Consider the following 14,043-nt stretch of genomic DNA (forward strand, 5'->3'; position numbering starts at 1 on the left):
ACATGGGCTTGGGCACGACGGAAGGGACCGCTTGCCCCCGTGGAACAGACATTCTCCCCGTGGACAACCTCAGGTGCCGGGACCCTCTGCTCCACCTTGGAAAACCCACCTTCTGCAATGTATGCCCAACGCAATCAGGCCGAGCAGATTGACCCCCTCGGCCCGGCCCCAGTGTGTGATGGGGCTCTGTGCGTGAGGGCTTGCTCTTCCCCACCTACACCAGGCACGGCATCTAACACACACACACACACACACACACACACACACACACACACACACCACGCAGAGACACCCAGACCACGCACGCACGCACGGGGACGCACCCTCCTCTCCCCCACCCCACACACGAGCAGCCGAAGGACAAGAGGGTATGGCTGGGGCCTGAGCGGGAACAAGAGAAGCCTTGGTTTGCGGCCCCTCGGCCAACTGCATCAGGATTTTTGTCTGGGCTCGGAGGCCAGAGGATCTCTGCCATTTGCTAGCAGGGCCAGCGATGGCAGGAGGGTGGCTACGGGGCTCAGCCAGGGCCAGTTCTGCTGGCACGATCCTGTAGCACGTGGCCGCGTAGCACGGGGCCGGGTCTGAAGGAGGCCAAGCAGAGGCACAAGACCCAGCAGCGGCACAGGGAAGAGGCCCAGGGCAACCAGGAGCAGACGAGACCCGGGAGTCGTGCGTGCTTGGCGTGGCCGCGGGCCCCGTGACGCCCGAGGACTCGAGTGCTCAGCCTCGTGTAGTGGCCGCGAAGGCCTGCCTGGGAGAAACGCCCCGGGAGGCCGGCAGGAACCCGGGATCGGAAGGGATGTGGAGGGGCCCCGGGTCGGAGGAGATGGCTTTGGCTGTGTTTGGTTTTGTTTCTTCTTCCCAAGATCCCGGGTGTGAAAGGGGCCAGAGGTGAAGTCCTGGGCTGGAAAGCCTCACGATTCAGCCCCGCAGCCCCAGGCCCTGAGTGTGGAGGAGGGCGGAGCGGGTCGGCGAAGGGCGCGGCTGCCGTTTTCCTGATGGGCTGGAGGGGCAGTGGCGCTTTCCGGACGAAGAGGACCGGAAGGGTCCCCGAAACCTCCGCTGGGAGCCACGCACCCACCCAAGGATACGGCTCCAGGAGGCGACAGAGGAGGGCGGCTGCTTGCCCTGGCCCGAGCTGTGCGTCCCCCGCCTTGGCCACAGCAGTGAACATTCCCAGAAGAACAAGCGCCCGAGAGCACTGAGAAATTTTCCCCCGAGAAAACTTGACCCTCGTCCTGGCAGCAGGACACCTCGGGAAGAAAGCCACCCAGCGGCCACCTGGGCGAGACCGGCTGCCCGAGCAGGCGCGCGGGGCCTCTGGCCGCTGGCCCCGGGCTGCCAGCCCCCACCCGGACTCCCAGCCGTGCCAGGAGAGCAGCGTGGAGACGCACGCCGGGGCCATCGGCAGGTTCTTGGGGCTCCCGGAGGCGGCGGCTAGCGTCTACGGCCATACCACCCTGAACGCGCCCGATCTTGTCTGATCTCGGAAGCTAAGCAGGGTCGGGCCTGGTTAGTACTTGGATGGGAGACCGCCTGGGAATACCGGGTGCTGTAGGCTTTTGCTCCTCCCTCCCTCGCTGCTCCTTTTGTCTTCGGGGACTTCGCCACCACCCCCCACCACCACCACCACCCCAGCACCACCACCACCACCACCACAACGACCCACCGTGACCACGACCCCGACCCCGTCCGGGCCACCCGCCAGACCCACGCACACCGAATCCTCACAGCTACGTCCCCGAATCCTCTCCCCTCCCGACACTCTCCTGGGGCGCGCGCCCGCGACACGGGTCACCAGCGAGGTTGGTCCCAGGCCACGTTGGGGACCGCTCCCCAACTTCCCTCCAGGCGGGCGGGGAGGGACGTGCGGAAGCCATGAGAAAGTGGGTCCTGCACCCCAGCGGTCCCCACAGCGGGAAGCGCCACACCTGGGCTCGCCACAAGGTGGTGCACTGGGTCCAGGGCAAGACGCCAGTTGACCGAGAAGCAGGGAGCCTCAGTCGGGTGCTGCTCCACGTCGCGCTCCGTCGCTCAACCCAAGACAGGGCAGCCAGCGCGCGACCTCTACGTGGGATCCCGCCTCCCACGGCAGAGCCTGCGGTCACAGGGACAGAGGGCGCAGGCCGCCAGAGCTCCGGATGCCAGCGGCAGCTCCCCGTCCCGCTCAAAGGGAGGGAGGGCCGCCGCTGGCGCCCAGTCGCCTGTGCCACCCTCCGGGTCTCAAAGCACTCCTCAGTCAGCTCAAGGACCGGAGCCACCTGGCCTTCGGGGTCACATGGGCTTGGGCACGACGGAAGGGAACGCTTGCCCCCGTGGAACAGACATTCTCCCCGCGGACAACCTCAGGTGCCGGGACCCTCTGCTCCGCCTTGGAAAACCCACCTTCTGCAATGTATGCCCAACGCAATCAGGCCGAGCAGATTGACCCCCTCGGCCCGGCCCCAGTGTGTGATGGGGCTCTGTGCGTGAGGGCTTGCTCTTCCCCACCTACACCAGGCACGGCATCTAACACACACACACACACACACACACACCACGCAGAGACACCCAGACCACGCACGCACGCACGGGGACGCACCCTCCTCTCCCCCACCCCACACACGAGCAGCCGAAGGACAAGAGGGTATGGCTGGGGCCTGAGCGGGAACAAGCGAAGCCTTGGTTTGCGGCCCCTCGGCCAACTGCATCAGGATTTTTGTCTGGGCTCGGAGGCCAGAGGATCTCTGCCATTTGCTAGCAGGGCCAGGGATGGCAGGAGGGTGGGTACGGGGCTCAGCCAGGTCCAGTTCTGCTGGCACGATCCTGTAGCACGTGGCCGCATTGCACGGGGCCGGGTCTGAAGGAGGCCAAGCAGGGGCACAAGACCCAGCAGCGGCACAGGGAAGAGGCCCAGGGCACCCAGGAGCTGACGAGACCCGGGAGTCGTGCGTGCTTGGTGTGGCCGCGGGCCCCGTGACGCCCGAGGACTCGAGTGCTCAGCCCTGTGTAGTGGCCGCGAAGGCCTGCCTGGGAGAAACGCCCGGGGAGGCCGGCAGGAACCCGGGATCGGACGGGATGTGGAGGGGCCCCGGGTCGGAGGAGATGGCTTTGGCTGTGTTTGGTTTTGTTTCTTCTTCCCAAGATCCCGGGTGTGAAAGGGGCCAGAGGTGAAGTCCTGGGCTGGAAAGCCTCACGATTCAGCCCCGCAGCCCCAGGCCCTGAGCGTGGAGGAGGGCGGAGCGGGTCGGCGAAGGGCGCGGCTGCCGTTTTCCTGATGGGCTGGAGGGGCAGTGGCGCTTTCCGGACGACGAGGACCGGAAGGGTCCCCGAGACCTCCGCTGGGAGCCACGCACCCACCCAAGGATACGGCTCCAGGAGGCGACGGAGGAGGGCGGCTGCTTGCCCTGGCCCGAGCTGTGCGTCCCCCGCCTTGGCCACAGCAGTGAACATTCCCAGAAGAACAAGCGCCCGAGAGCACTGAGAAATTTTCCCCCGAGAAAACTTGACCCTCGTCCTGGCAGCAGGACACCTCGGGAAGAAAGCCACCCAGCGGCCACCTGGGCGAGACCGGCTGCCCGAGCAGGCGCGCGGGGCCTCTGGCCGCTGGCCCCGGGCTGCCAGCCCCCACCCGGACTCCCAGCCGTGCCAGGAGAGCAGCGTGGAGACGCACGCCGGGGCCCTCGGCAGGCTCTTGGGGCTCCCGGAGGCGGCGGCTAGCGTCTACGGCCATACCACCCTGAACGCGCCCGATCTCGTCTGATCTCGGAAGCTAAGCAGGGTCGGGCCTGGTTAGTACTTGGATGGCAGACCGCCTGGGAATACCGGGTGCTGTAGGCTTTTGCTCCTCCCTCCCTCGCTGCTCCTTTTGTCTTCGTGGACTTCGCCACCACCACCCCACCACCACCACCACCCCCAGCACCACCACCACCACCACCACCACAACGACCCACCGTGACCACGACCCCGACCCCGTCCGGGCCACCCGCCAGACCCACGCACACCGAATCCTCACAGCTACGTCCCCGAATCCTCTCCCCTCCCCACACTCTCCTGGGGCGCGCGCCCGCGACACGGGTCACCAGCGAGGTTGGTCCCAGGCCACGTTGGGGACCGCTCCCCAACTGCCCTCCAGGCGGGCGGGGAGGGACGTGCGGAAGCCATGAGAAAGTGGGTCCTGCACCCCAGCAGGCCCCACAGCGGGACGCGCCACACCTGGGCTCGCCACAAGGTGGTGCACTGGGTCCAGGGCAAGACGCCAGGGGACAGAGAAGCAGGGAGCCTCAGTCGGGTGCTGCTCCACGTCGCGATCCGTCGCTCAACCCAAGACAGGGTAGCCAGCGCGCGACCTCTACGTGGGATCCCGCCTCCCACGGCAGAGCCTGCGGTCACAGGGACAGAGGGCGCAGGCCGCCAGAGCTCCGGATGCCAGCGGCAGCTCCCCGTCCCGCTCAAAGGGAGGGAGGGCCGCCGCTGGCGCCCAGTCGCCTGTGCCACCCTCCGGGTCTCAAAGCACTCCTCAGTCAGCTCAAGGACCGGGGCCACCGGGCCTTCGGGGTCACATCGGCTTGGGCACGACGGAAGGGACCGCTTGCCCCCGTGGAACAGACATTCTCCCCGTGGACAACCTCAGGTGCCGGGACCCTCTGCTCCGCCTTGGAAAACCCACCTTCTGCAATGTATGCCCAACGCAATCAGGCCGAGCAGATTGACCCCCTCGGCCCGGCCCCAGTGTGTGATGGGGCTCTGTGCGTGAGGGCTTGCTCTTCCCCACCTACACCAGGCACGGCATCTAACACACACACACACACACACACACACACACACACACACACCACGCAGAGACACCCAGACCACGCACGCACGCACGGGGACGCACCCTCCTCTCCCCCACCCCACACACGAGCAGCCGAAGGACAAGAGGGTATGGCTGGGGCCTGAGCGGGAACAAGAGAAGCCTTGGTTTGCGGCCCCTCGGCCAACTGCATCAGGATTTTTGTCTGGGCTCGGAGGCCAGAGGATCTCTGCCATTTGCTAGCAGGGCCAGGGATGGCAGGAGGGTGGCTACGGGGCTCAGCCAGGGCCAGTTCTGCTGGCACGATCCTGTAGCACGTGGCCGCGTAGCACGGGGCCGGGTCTGAAGGAGGCCAAGCAGAGGCACAAGACCCAGCAGCGGCACAGGGAAGAGGCCCAGGGCACCCAGGAGCAGACGAGACCCGGGAGTCGTGCGTGCTTGGCGTGGCCGCGGGCCCCGTGACGCCCGAGGACTCGAGTGCTCAGCCCCGTGTAGTGGCCGCGAAGGCCTGCCTGGGAGAAACGCCCCGGGAGGCCGGCAGGAACCCAGGATCGGAAGGGATGTGGAGGGGCCCCGGGTCGGAGGAGATGGCTTTGGCTGTGTTTGGTTTTGTTTCTTCTTCCCAAGATCCCGGGTGTGAAAGGGGCCAGAGGTGAAGTCCTGGGCTGGAAAGCCTCACGATTCAGCCCCGCAGCCCCAGGCCCTGAGCGTGGAGGAGGGCGGAGCGGGTCGGCGAAGGGCGCGGCTGCCGTTTTCCTGATGGGCTGGAGGGGCAGTGGCGCTTTCCGGACGAAGAGGACCGGAAGGGTCCCCGAGACCTCCGCTGGGAGCCACGCACCCACCCAAGGATACGGCTCCAGGAGGCGACGGAGGAGGGCGGCTGCTTGCCCTGGCCCGAGCTGTGCGTCCCCCGCCTTGGCCACAGCAGTGAACATTCCCAGAAGAACAAGCGCCCGAGAGCACTGAGAAATTTTCCCCCGAGAAAACTTGACCCTCGTCCTGGCAGCAGGACACCTCGGGAAGAAAGCCACCCAGCGGCCACCTGGGTGAGACCGGCTGCCCGAGCAGGCGGGCGGGGCCTCTGGCCGCTGGCCCCGGGCTGCCAGCCCCCACCCGGACTCCCAGCCGTGCCAGGAGAGCAGCGTGGAGACGCACGCCGGGGCCCTCGGCAGGCTCTTGGGGCTCCCGGAGGCGGCGGCTAGCGTCTACGGCCATACCACCCTGAACGCGCCCGATCTCGTCTGATCTCGGAAGCTAAGCAGGGTCGGGCCTGATTAGTACTTGGATGGCAGACCGCCTGGGAATACCGGGTGCTGTAGGCTTTTGCTCCTCCCTCCCTCGCTGCTCCTTTTGTCTTCGGGGACTTCGCCACCACCACCCCAGCACCACCACCACCACCACCACAACGACCCACCGTGACCACGACCCCGACCCCGTCCGGGCCACCCGCCAGACCCACGCACACCGAATCCTCACAGCTACGTCCCCGAATCCTCTCCCCTCCCGACACTCTCCTGGGGCGCGCGCCCGCGACACGGGTCACCAGCGTGGTTGGTCCCAGGCCACGTTGGGGACCGCTCCCCAACTTCCCTCCAGGCGGGCGGGGAGGGACGTGCGGAAGCCATGAGAAAGTGGGTCCTGCACCCCAGCGGTCCCCACAGCGGGAAGCGCCACACCTGGGCTCGCCACAAGGTGGTGCACTGGGTCCAGGGCAAGACGCCAGGGGACCGAGAAGCAGGGAGCCTCAGTCGGGTGCTGCTCCACGTCGCGCTCCGTCGCTCAACCCAAGACAGGGCAGCCAGCGCGCGACCTCTACGTGGGATCCCGCCTCCCACGGCAGAGCCTGCGGTCACAGGGACAGAGGGCGCAGGCCGCCAGAGCTCCGGATGCCAGCGGCAGCTCCCCGTCCCGCTCAAAGGGAGGGAGGGCCGCCGCTGGCGCCCAGTCGCCTGTGCCACCCTCCGGGTCTCAAAGCACTCCTCAGTCAGCTCAAGGACCGGAGCCACCTGGCCTTCGGGGTCACATGGGCTTGGGCACGACGGAAGGGAACGCTTGCCCCCGTGGAACAGACATTCTCCCCGCGGACAACCTCAGGTGCCGGGACCCTCTGCTCCGCCTTGGAAAACCCACCTTCTGCAATGTATGCCCAACGCAATCAGGCCGAGCAGATTGACCCCCTCGGCCCGGCCCCAGTGTGTGATGGGGCTCTGTGCGTGAGGGCTTGCTCTTCCCCACCTACACCAGGCACGGCATCTAACACACACACACACACACACACACACCACTCAGAGACACACAGACCACGCACGCACGCACGGGGACGCACCCTCCTCTCCCCCACCCCACACACGAGCAGCCGAAGGACAAGAGGGTATGGCTGGGGCCTGAGCGGGAACAAGCGAAGCCTTGGTTTGCGGCCCCTCGGCCAACTGCATCAGGATTTTTGTCTGGGCTCGGAGGCCAGAGGATCTCTGCCATTTGCTAGCAGGGCCAGGGATGGCAGGAGGGTGGGTACGGGGCTCAGCCAGGTCCAGTTCTGCTGGCACGATCCTGTAGCACGTGGCCGCATTGCACGGGGCCGGGTCTGAAGGAGGCCAAGCAGGGGCACAAGACCCAGCAGCGGCACAGGGAAGAGGCCCAGGGCACCCAGGAGCTGACGAGACCCGGGAGTCGTGCGTGCTTGGTGTGGCCGCGGGCCCCGTGACGCCCGAGGACTCGAGTGCTCAGCCCTGTGTAGTGGCCGCGAAGGCCTGCCTGGGAGAAACGCCCGGGGAGGCCGGCAGGAACCCGGGATCGGACGGGATGTGGAGGGGCCCCGGGTCGGAGGAGATGGCTTTGGCTGTGTTTGGTTTTGTTTCTTCTTCCCAAGATCCCGGGTGTGAAAGGGGCCAGAGGTGAAGTCCTGGGCTGGAAAGCCTCACGATTCAGCCCCGCAGCCCCAGGCCCTGAGCGTGGAGGAGGGCGGAGCGGGTCGGCGAAGGGCGCGGCTGCCGTTTTCCTGATGGGCTGGAGGGGCAGTGGCGCTTTCCGGACGACGAGGACCGGAAGGGTCCCCGAGACCTCCGCTGGGAGCCACGCACCCACCCAAGGATACGGCTCCAGGAGGCGACGGAGGAGGGCGGCTGCTTGCCCTGGCCCGAGCTGTGCGTCCCCCGCCTTGGCCACAGCAGTGAACATTCCCAGAAGAACAAGCGCCCGAGAGCACTGAGAAATTTTCCCCCGAGAAAACTTGACCCTCGTCCTGGCAGCAGGACACCTCGGGAAGAAAGCCACCCAGCGGCCACCTGGGCGAGACCGGCTGCCCGAGCAGGCGCGCGGGGCCTCTGGCCGCTGGCCCCGGGCTGCCAGCCCCCACCCGGACTCCCAGCCGTGCCAGGAGAGCAGCGTGGAGACGCACGCCGGGGCCCTCGGCAGGCTCTTGGGGCTCCCGGAGGCGGCGGCTAGCGTCTACGGCCATACCACCCTGAACGCGCCCGATCTCGTCTGATCTCGGAAGCTAAGCAGGGTCGGGCCTGGTTAGTACTTGGATGGCAGACCGCCTGGGAATACCGGGTGCTGTAGGCTTTTGCTCCTCCCTCCCTCGCTGCTCCTTTTGTCTTCGTGGACTTCGCCACCACCACCCCACCACCACCACCACCCCCAGCACCACCACCACCACCACCACCACAACGACCCACCGTGACCACGACCCCGACCCCGTCCGGGCCACCCGCCAGACCCAAGCACACCGAATCCTCACAGCTACGTCCCCGAATCCTCTCCCCTCCCCACACTCTCCTGGGGCGCGCGCCCGCGACACGGGTCACCAGCGAGGTTGGTCCCAGGCCACGTTGGGGACCGCTCCCCAACTGCCCTCCAGGCGGGCGGGGAGGGACGTGCGGAAGCCATGAGAAAGTGGGTCCTGCACCCCAGCGGGCCCCACAGCGGGACGCGCCACACCTGGGCTCGCCACAAGGTGGTGCACTGGGTCCAGGGCAAGACGCCAGGGGACAGAGAAGCAGGGAGCCTCAGTCGGGTGCTGCTCCACGTCGCGATCCGTCGCTCAACCCAAGACAGGGTAGCCAGCGCGCGACCTCTACGTGGGATCCCGCCTCCCACGGCAGAGCCTGCGGTCACAGGGACAGAGGGCGCAGGCCGCCAGAGCTCCGGATGCCAGCGGCAGCTCCCCGTCCCGCTCAAAGGGAGGGAGGGCCGCCGCTGGCGCCCAGTCGCCTGTGCCACCCTCCGGGTCTCAAAGCACTCCTCAGTCAGCTCAAGGACCGGGGCCACCGGGCCTTCGGGGTCACATCGGCTTGGGCACGACGGAAGGGACCGCTTGCCCCCGTGGAACAGACATTCTCCCCGTGGACAACCTCAGGTGCCGGGACCCTCTGCTCCGCCTTGGAAAACCCACCTTCTGCAATGTATGCCCAACGCAATCAGGCCGAGCAGATTGACCCCCTCGGCCCGGCCCCAGTGTGTGATGGGTCTCTGTGCGTGAGGGCTTGCTCTTCCCCACCTACACCAGGCACGGCATCTAACACACACACACACACACACACACACACACACACACACACCACGCAGAGACACCCAGACCACGCACGCACGCACGGGGACGCACCCTCCTCTCCCCCACCCCACACACGAGCAGCCGAAGGACAAGAGGGTATGGCTGGGGCCTGAGCGGGAACAAGAGAAGCCTTGGTTTGCGGCCCCTCGGCCAACTGCATCAGGATTTTTGTCTGGGCTCGGAGGCCAGAGGATCTCTGCCATTTGCTAGCAGGGCCAGGGATGGCAGGAGGGTGGCTACGGGGCTCAGCCAGGGCCAGTTCTGCTGGCACGATCCTGTAGCACGTGGCCGCGTAGCACGGGGCCGGGTCTGAAGGAGGCCAAGCAGAGGCACAAGACCCAGCAGCGGCACAGGGAAGAGGCCCAGGGCACCCAGGAGCAGACGAGACCCGGGAGTCGTGCGTGCTTGGCGTGGCCGCGGGCCCCGTGACGCCCGAGGACTCAAGTGCTCAGCCCCGTGTAGTGGCCGCGAAGGCCTGCCTGGGAGAAACGCCCCGGGAGGCCGGCAGGAACCCGGGATCGGAAGGGATGTGGAGGGGCCCCGGGTCGGAGGAGATGGCTTTGGCTGTGTTTGGTTTTGTTTCTTCTTCCCAAGATCCCGGGTGTGAAAGGGGCCAGAGGTGAAGTCCTGGGCTGGAAAGCCTCACGATTCAGCCCCGCAGCCCCAGGCCCTGAGTGTGGAGGAGGGCGGAGCGGGTCGGCGAAGGGCGCGGCTGCCGTTTTCCTGATGGGCTGGAGGGGCAGTGGCGCTTTCCGGACGAAGAGGACCGGAAGGGTCCCCGAGACCTCCGCTGGGAGCCACGCACCCACCCAAGGATACGGATCCAGGAGGCGACAGAGGAGGGCGGCTGCTTGCCCTGGCCCGAGCTGTGCGTCCCCCGCCTTGGCCACAGCAGTGAACATTCCCAGAAGAACAAGCGCCCGAGAGCACTGAGAAATTTTCCCCCGAGAAAACTTGACCCTCGTCCTGGCAGCAGGACACCTCGGGAAGAAAGCCACCCAGCGGCCACCTGGGCGAGACCGGCTGCCCGAGCAGGCGCGCGGGGCCTCTGGCCGCTGGCCCCGGGCTGCCAGCCCCCACCCGGACTCCCAGCCGTGCCAGGAGAGCAGCGTGGAGACGCACGCCGGGGCCATCGGCAGGTTCTTGGGGCTCCCGGAGGCGGCGGCTATCGTCTACGGCCATACCACCCTGAACGCGCCCGATCTTGTCTGATCTCGGAAGCTAAGCAGGGTCGGGCCTGGTTAGTACTTGGATGGGAGACCGCCTGGGAATACCGGGTGCTGTAGGCTTTTGCTCCTCCCTCCCTCGCTGCTCCTTTTGTCTTCGGGGACTTCTCCACCACCCCCCACCACCACCACCACCCCCAGCACCACCACCACCACCACCACAACGACCCACCGTGACCACGACCCCGACCCCGTCCGGGCCACCCGCCAGACCCACGCACACCGAATCCTCACAGCTACGTCCCCGAATCCTCTCCCCTCCCCACACTCTCCTGGGGCGCGCGCCTGCGACACGAGTCACCAGCGAGGTTGGTCCCAGGCCTCGTTGGGGACCGCTCCCCAACTGCCCTCCAGTCGGGCGGATAGGGACGTGCGGAAGCCATGAGAAAGTGGGTCCTGCACCCCAGCGGGCCCCACAGCGGGACGCGCCACACCTGGGCTCGCCACAAGGTGGTGCACTGGGTCCAGGGCAAGACGCCAGGGGACAGAGAAGCAGGGAGCCTCAGTCGGGTGCTGCTCCACGTCGCGCTCCGTCGCTCAACCCAAGACAGGGCAGCCAGCGTGCGACCTCTACGTGGGATCCCGCCTCCCACGGCAGAGCCTGCGGTCACAGGGACAGAGGGCGCAGGCCGCCAGAGCTCCGGATGCCAGCGGCAGCTCCCCGTCCCGCTCAAAGGGAGGGAGGGCCGCCGCTGGCGCCCAGTCGCCTGTGCCACCCTCCGGGTCTCAAAGCACTCCTCAGTCAGCTCAAGGACCGGAGCCACCTGGCCTTCGGGGTCACATGGGCTTGGGCACGACGGAAGGGAACGCTTGCCCCCGTGGAACAGACATTCTCCCCGTGGACAACCTCAGGTGCCGGGACCCTCTGCTCCGCCTTGGAAAACCCACCTTCTGCAATGTATGCCCAACGCAATCAGGCCGAGCAGCTTGACCCCCTCGGCCCGGCCCCAGTGTGTGATGGGGCTCTGTGCGTGAGGGCTTGCTCTTCCCCACCTACACCAGGCACGGCATCTAACACACACACACACACACACACACACCACGCAGAGACACCCAGACCACGCACGCACGCACGGGGACGCACCCTCCTCTCCCCCACCCCACACACGAGCAGCCGAAGGACAAGAGGGTATGGCTGGGGCCTGAGCGGGAACAAGAGAAGCCTTGGTTTGCGGCCCCTCGGCCAACTGCATCAGGATTTTTGTCTGGGCTCGGAGGCCAGAGGATCTCTGCCATTTGCTAGCAGGGCCAGGGATGGCAGGAGGGTGGGTACGGGGCTCAGCCAGGGCCAGTTCTGCTGGCACGATCCTGTAGCACGTGGCCGCGTAGCACGGGGCCGGGTCTGAAGGAGGCCAAGCAGGGGCACAAGACCCAGCAGCGGCACAGGGAAGAGGCCCAGGGCACCCAGGAGCAGACGAGACCCGGGAGTCGTGCGTGCTTGGCGTGGCCGCGGGCCCCGTGACGCCCGAGGACTCGAGTGCTCAGCCCCGTGTAGTGGCCGCGAAGGCCTGCCTGGGAGAAACGCCCCGGGAGGCCGGCAGGAACCCGGGATCGGAAGGGATGTGGAGGGGCCCCGGGTCGGAGGAGATGGCTTTGGCTGTGTTTGGTTTTGTTTCTTCTTCCCAAGATCCCGGGTGTGAAAGGGGCCAGAGGTGAAGTCCTGGGCTGGAAAGCCTCACGATTCAGCCCCGCAGCCCCAGGCCCTGAGCGTGGAGGAGGGCGGAGCGGGTCGGCGAAGGGCGCGGCTGCCGTTTTCCTGATGGGCTGGAGGGGCAGTGGCGCTTTCCGGACGAAGAGGACCGGAAGGGTCCCCGAGACCTCCGCTGGGAGCCACGCACCCACCCAAGGATACGGATCCAGGAGGCGACGGAGGAGGGCGGCTGCTTGCCCTGGCCCGAGCTGTGCGTCCCCCGCCTTGGCCACAGCAGTGAACATTCCCAGAAGAACAAGCGCCCGAGAGCACTGAGAAATTTTCCCCCGAGAAAACTTGACCCTCGTCCTGGCAGCAGGACACCTCGGGAAGAAAGCCACCCAGCGGCCACCTGGGCGAGACCGGCTGCCCGAGCAGGCGCGCGGGGCCTCTGGCCGCTGGCCCCGGGCTGCCAGCCCCCACCCGGACTCCCAGCCGTGCCAGGAGAGCAGCGTGGAGACGCACGCCGGGGCCATCGGCAGGTTCTTGGGGCTCCCGGAGGCGGCGGCTAGCGTCTACGGCCATACCACCCTGAACGCGCCCGATCTTGTCTGATCTCGGAAGCTAAGCAGGGTCGGGCCTGGTTAGTACTTGGATGGGAGACCGCCTGGGAATACCGGGTGCTGTAGGCTTTTGCTCCTCCCTCCCTCGCTGCTCCTTTTGTCTTCGGGGACTTCTCCACCACCCCCCACCACCACCACCACCCCCAGCACCACCACCACCACCACCACAACGACCCACCGTGACCACGACCCCGACCCCGTCCGGGCCACCCGCCAGACCCACGCACACCGAATCCTCACAGCTACGTCCCCGAATCCTCTCCCCTCCCCACACTCTCCTGGGGCGCGCGCCCGCGACACGAGTCACCAGCGAGGTTGGTCCCAGGCCTCGTTGGGGACCGCTCCCCAACTGCCCTCCAGTCGGGCGGATAGGGACGTGCGGAAGCCATGAGAAAGTGGGTCCTGCACCCCAGCGGGCCCCACAGCGGGACGCGCCACACCTGGGCTCGCCACAAGGTGGTGCACTGGGTCCAGGGCAAGACGCCAGGGGACAGAGAAGCAGGGAGCCTCAGTCGGGTGCTGCTCCACGTCGCGCTCCGTCGCTCAACCCAAGACAGGGCAGCCAGCGCGCGACCTCTACGTGGGATCCCGCCTCCCACGGCAGAGCCTGCGGTCACAGGGACAGAGGGCGCAGGCCGCCAGAGCTCCGGATGCCAGCGGCAGCTCCCCGTCCCGCTCAAAGGGAGGGAGGGCCGCCGCTGGCGCCCAGTCGCCTGTGCCACCCTCCGGGTCTCAAAGAACTCCTCAGTCAGCTCAAGGACCGGAGCCACCTGGCCTTCGGGGTCACATGGGCTTTGGCACGACGGAAGGGAACGCTTGCCCCCGTGGAACAGACATTCTCCCCGTGGACAACCTCAGGTGCCGGGACCCTCTGCTCCGCCTTGGAAAACCCACCTTCTGCAATGTATGCCCAACGCAATCAGGCCGAGCAGATTGACCCCCTCGGCCCGGCCCCAGTGTGTGATGGGGCTCTGTGCGTGAGGGCTTGCTCTTCCCCACCTACACCAGGCACGGCATCTAACACACACACACACACACACACACACCACGCAGAGACACCCAGACCACGCACGCACGCACGGGGACGCACCCTCCTCTCCCCCACCCCACACACGAGCAGCCGAAGGACAAGAGGGTATGGCTGGGGCCTGAGCGGGAACAAGCGAAGCCTTGGTTTGCGGCCCCTCGGCCAACTGCATCAGGATTTTTGTCTGGGCTCGGAGGCCAGAGGATCTCTG

At 67.1% G+C, this 14,043-nt stretch overlaps 6 non-coding genes across 6 annotated transcripts; all 6 read left to right on the plus strand.

The window, feature by feature from the left end:
- The first annotated feature begins 1,442 nt into the window (after window positions 1-1,442).
- Window positions 1,443-1,561, plus strand: LOC141412702 (5S ribosomal RNA). Its single transcript, XR_012437544.1, has one exon. It is a non-coding gene; the product is annotated as a 5S ribosomal RNA (ribosomal RNA).
- A 2,139-nt stretch (window positions 1,562-3,700) lies between these two features.
- LOC141412686 (5S ribosomal RNA) lies at window positions 3,701-3,819 on the plus strand. The gene has a single exon (XR_012437528.1). It is a non-coding gene; the product is annotated as a 5S ribosomal RNA (ribosomal RNA).
- Window positions 3,820-5,977: 2,158 nt separating this feature from the next.
- LOC141412741 (5S ribosomal RNA) lies at window positions 5,978-6,096 on the plus strand. The gene has a single exon (XR_012437583.1). It is a non-coding gene; the product is annotated as a 5S ribosomal RNA (ribosomal RNA).
- Window positions 6,097-8,219: 2,123 nt separating this feature from the next.
- Window positions 8,220-8,338, plus strand: LOC141412688 (5S ribosomal RNA). The gene has a single exon (XR_012437530.1). It is a non-coding gene; the product is annotated as a 5S ribosomal RNA (ribosomal RNA).
- Window positions 8,339-10,496: 2,158 nt separating this feature from the next.
- On the plus strand, window positions 10,497-10,615 carry LOC141412703 (5S ribosomal RNA). Its single transcript, XR_012437545.1, has one exon. It is a non-coding gene; the product is annotated as a 5S ribosomal RNA (ribosomal RNA).
- A 2,140-nt stretch (window positions 10,616-12,755) lies between these two features.
- LOC141412704 (5S ribosomal RNA) lies at window positions 12,756-12,874 on the plus strand. The gene has a single exon (XR_012437546.1). It is a non-coding gene; the product is annotated as a 5S ribosomal RNA (ribosomal RNA).
- Window positions 12,875-14,043: the final 1,169 nt, after the last annotated feature.

This window comes from Castor canadensis, chromosome 10 (assembly GCF_047511655.1).
Source record: "Castor canadensis chromosome 10, mCasCan1.hap1v2, whole genome shotgun sequence".
In the NCBI taxonomy this organism is placed as follows: Eukaryota; Metazoa; Chordata; class Mammalia; order Rodentia; family Castoridae; genus Castor; species Castor canadensis.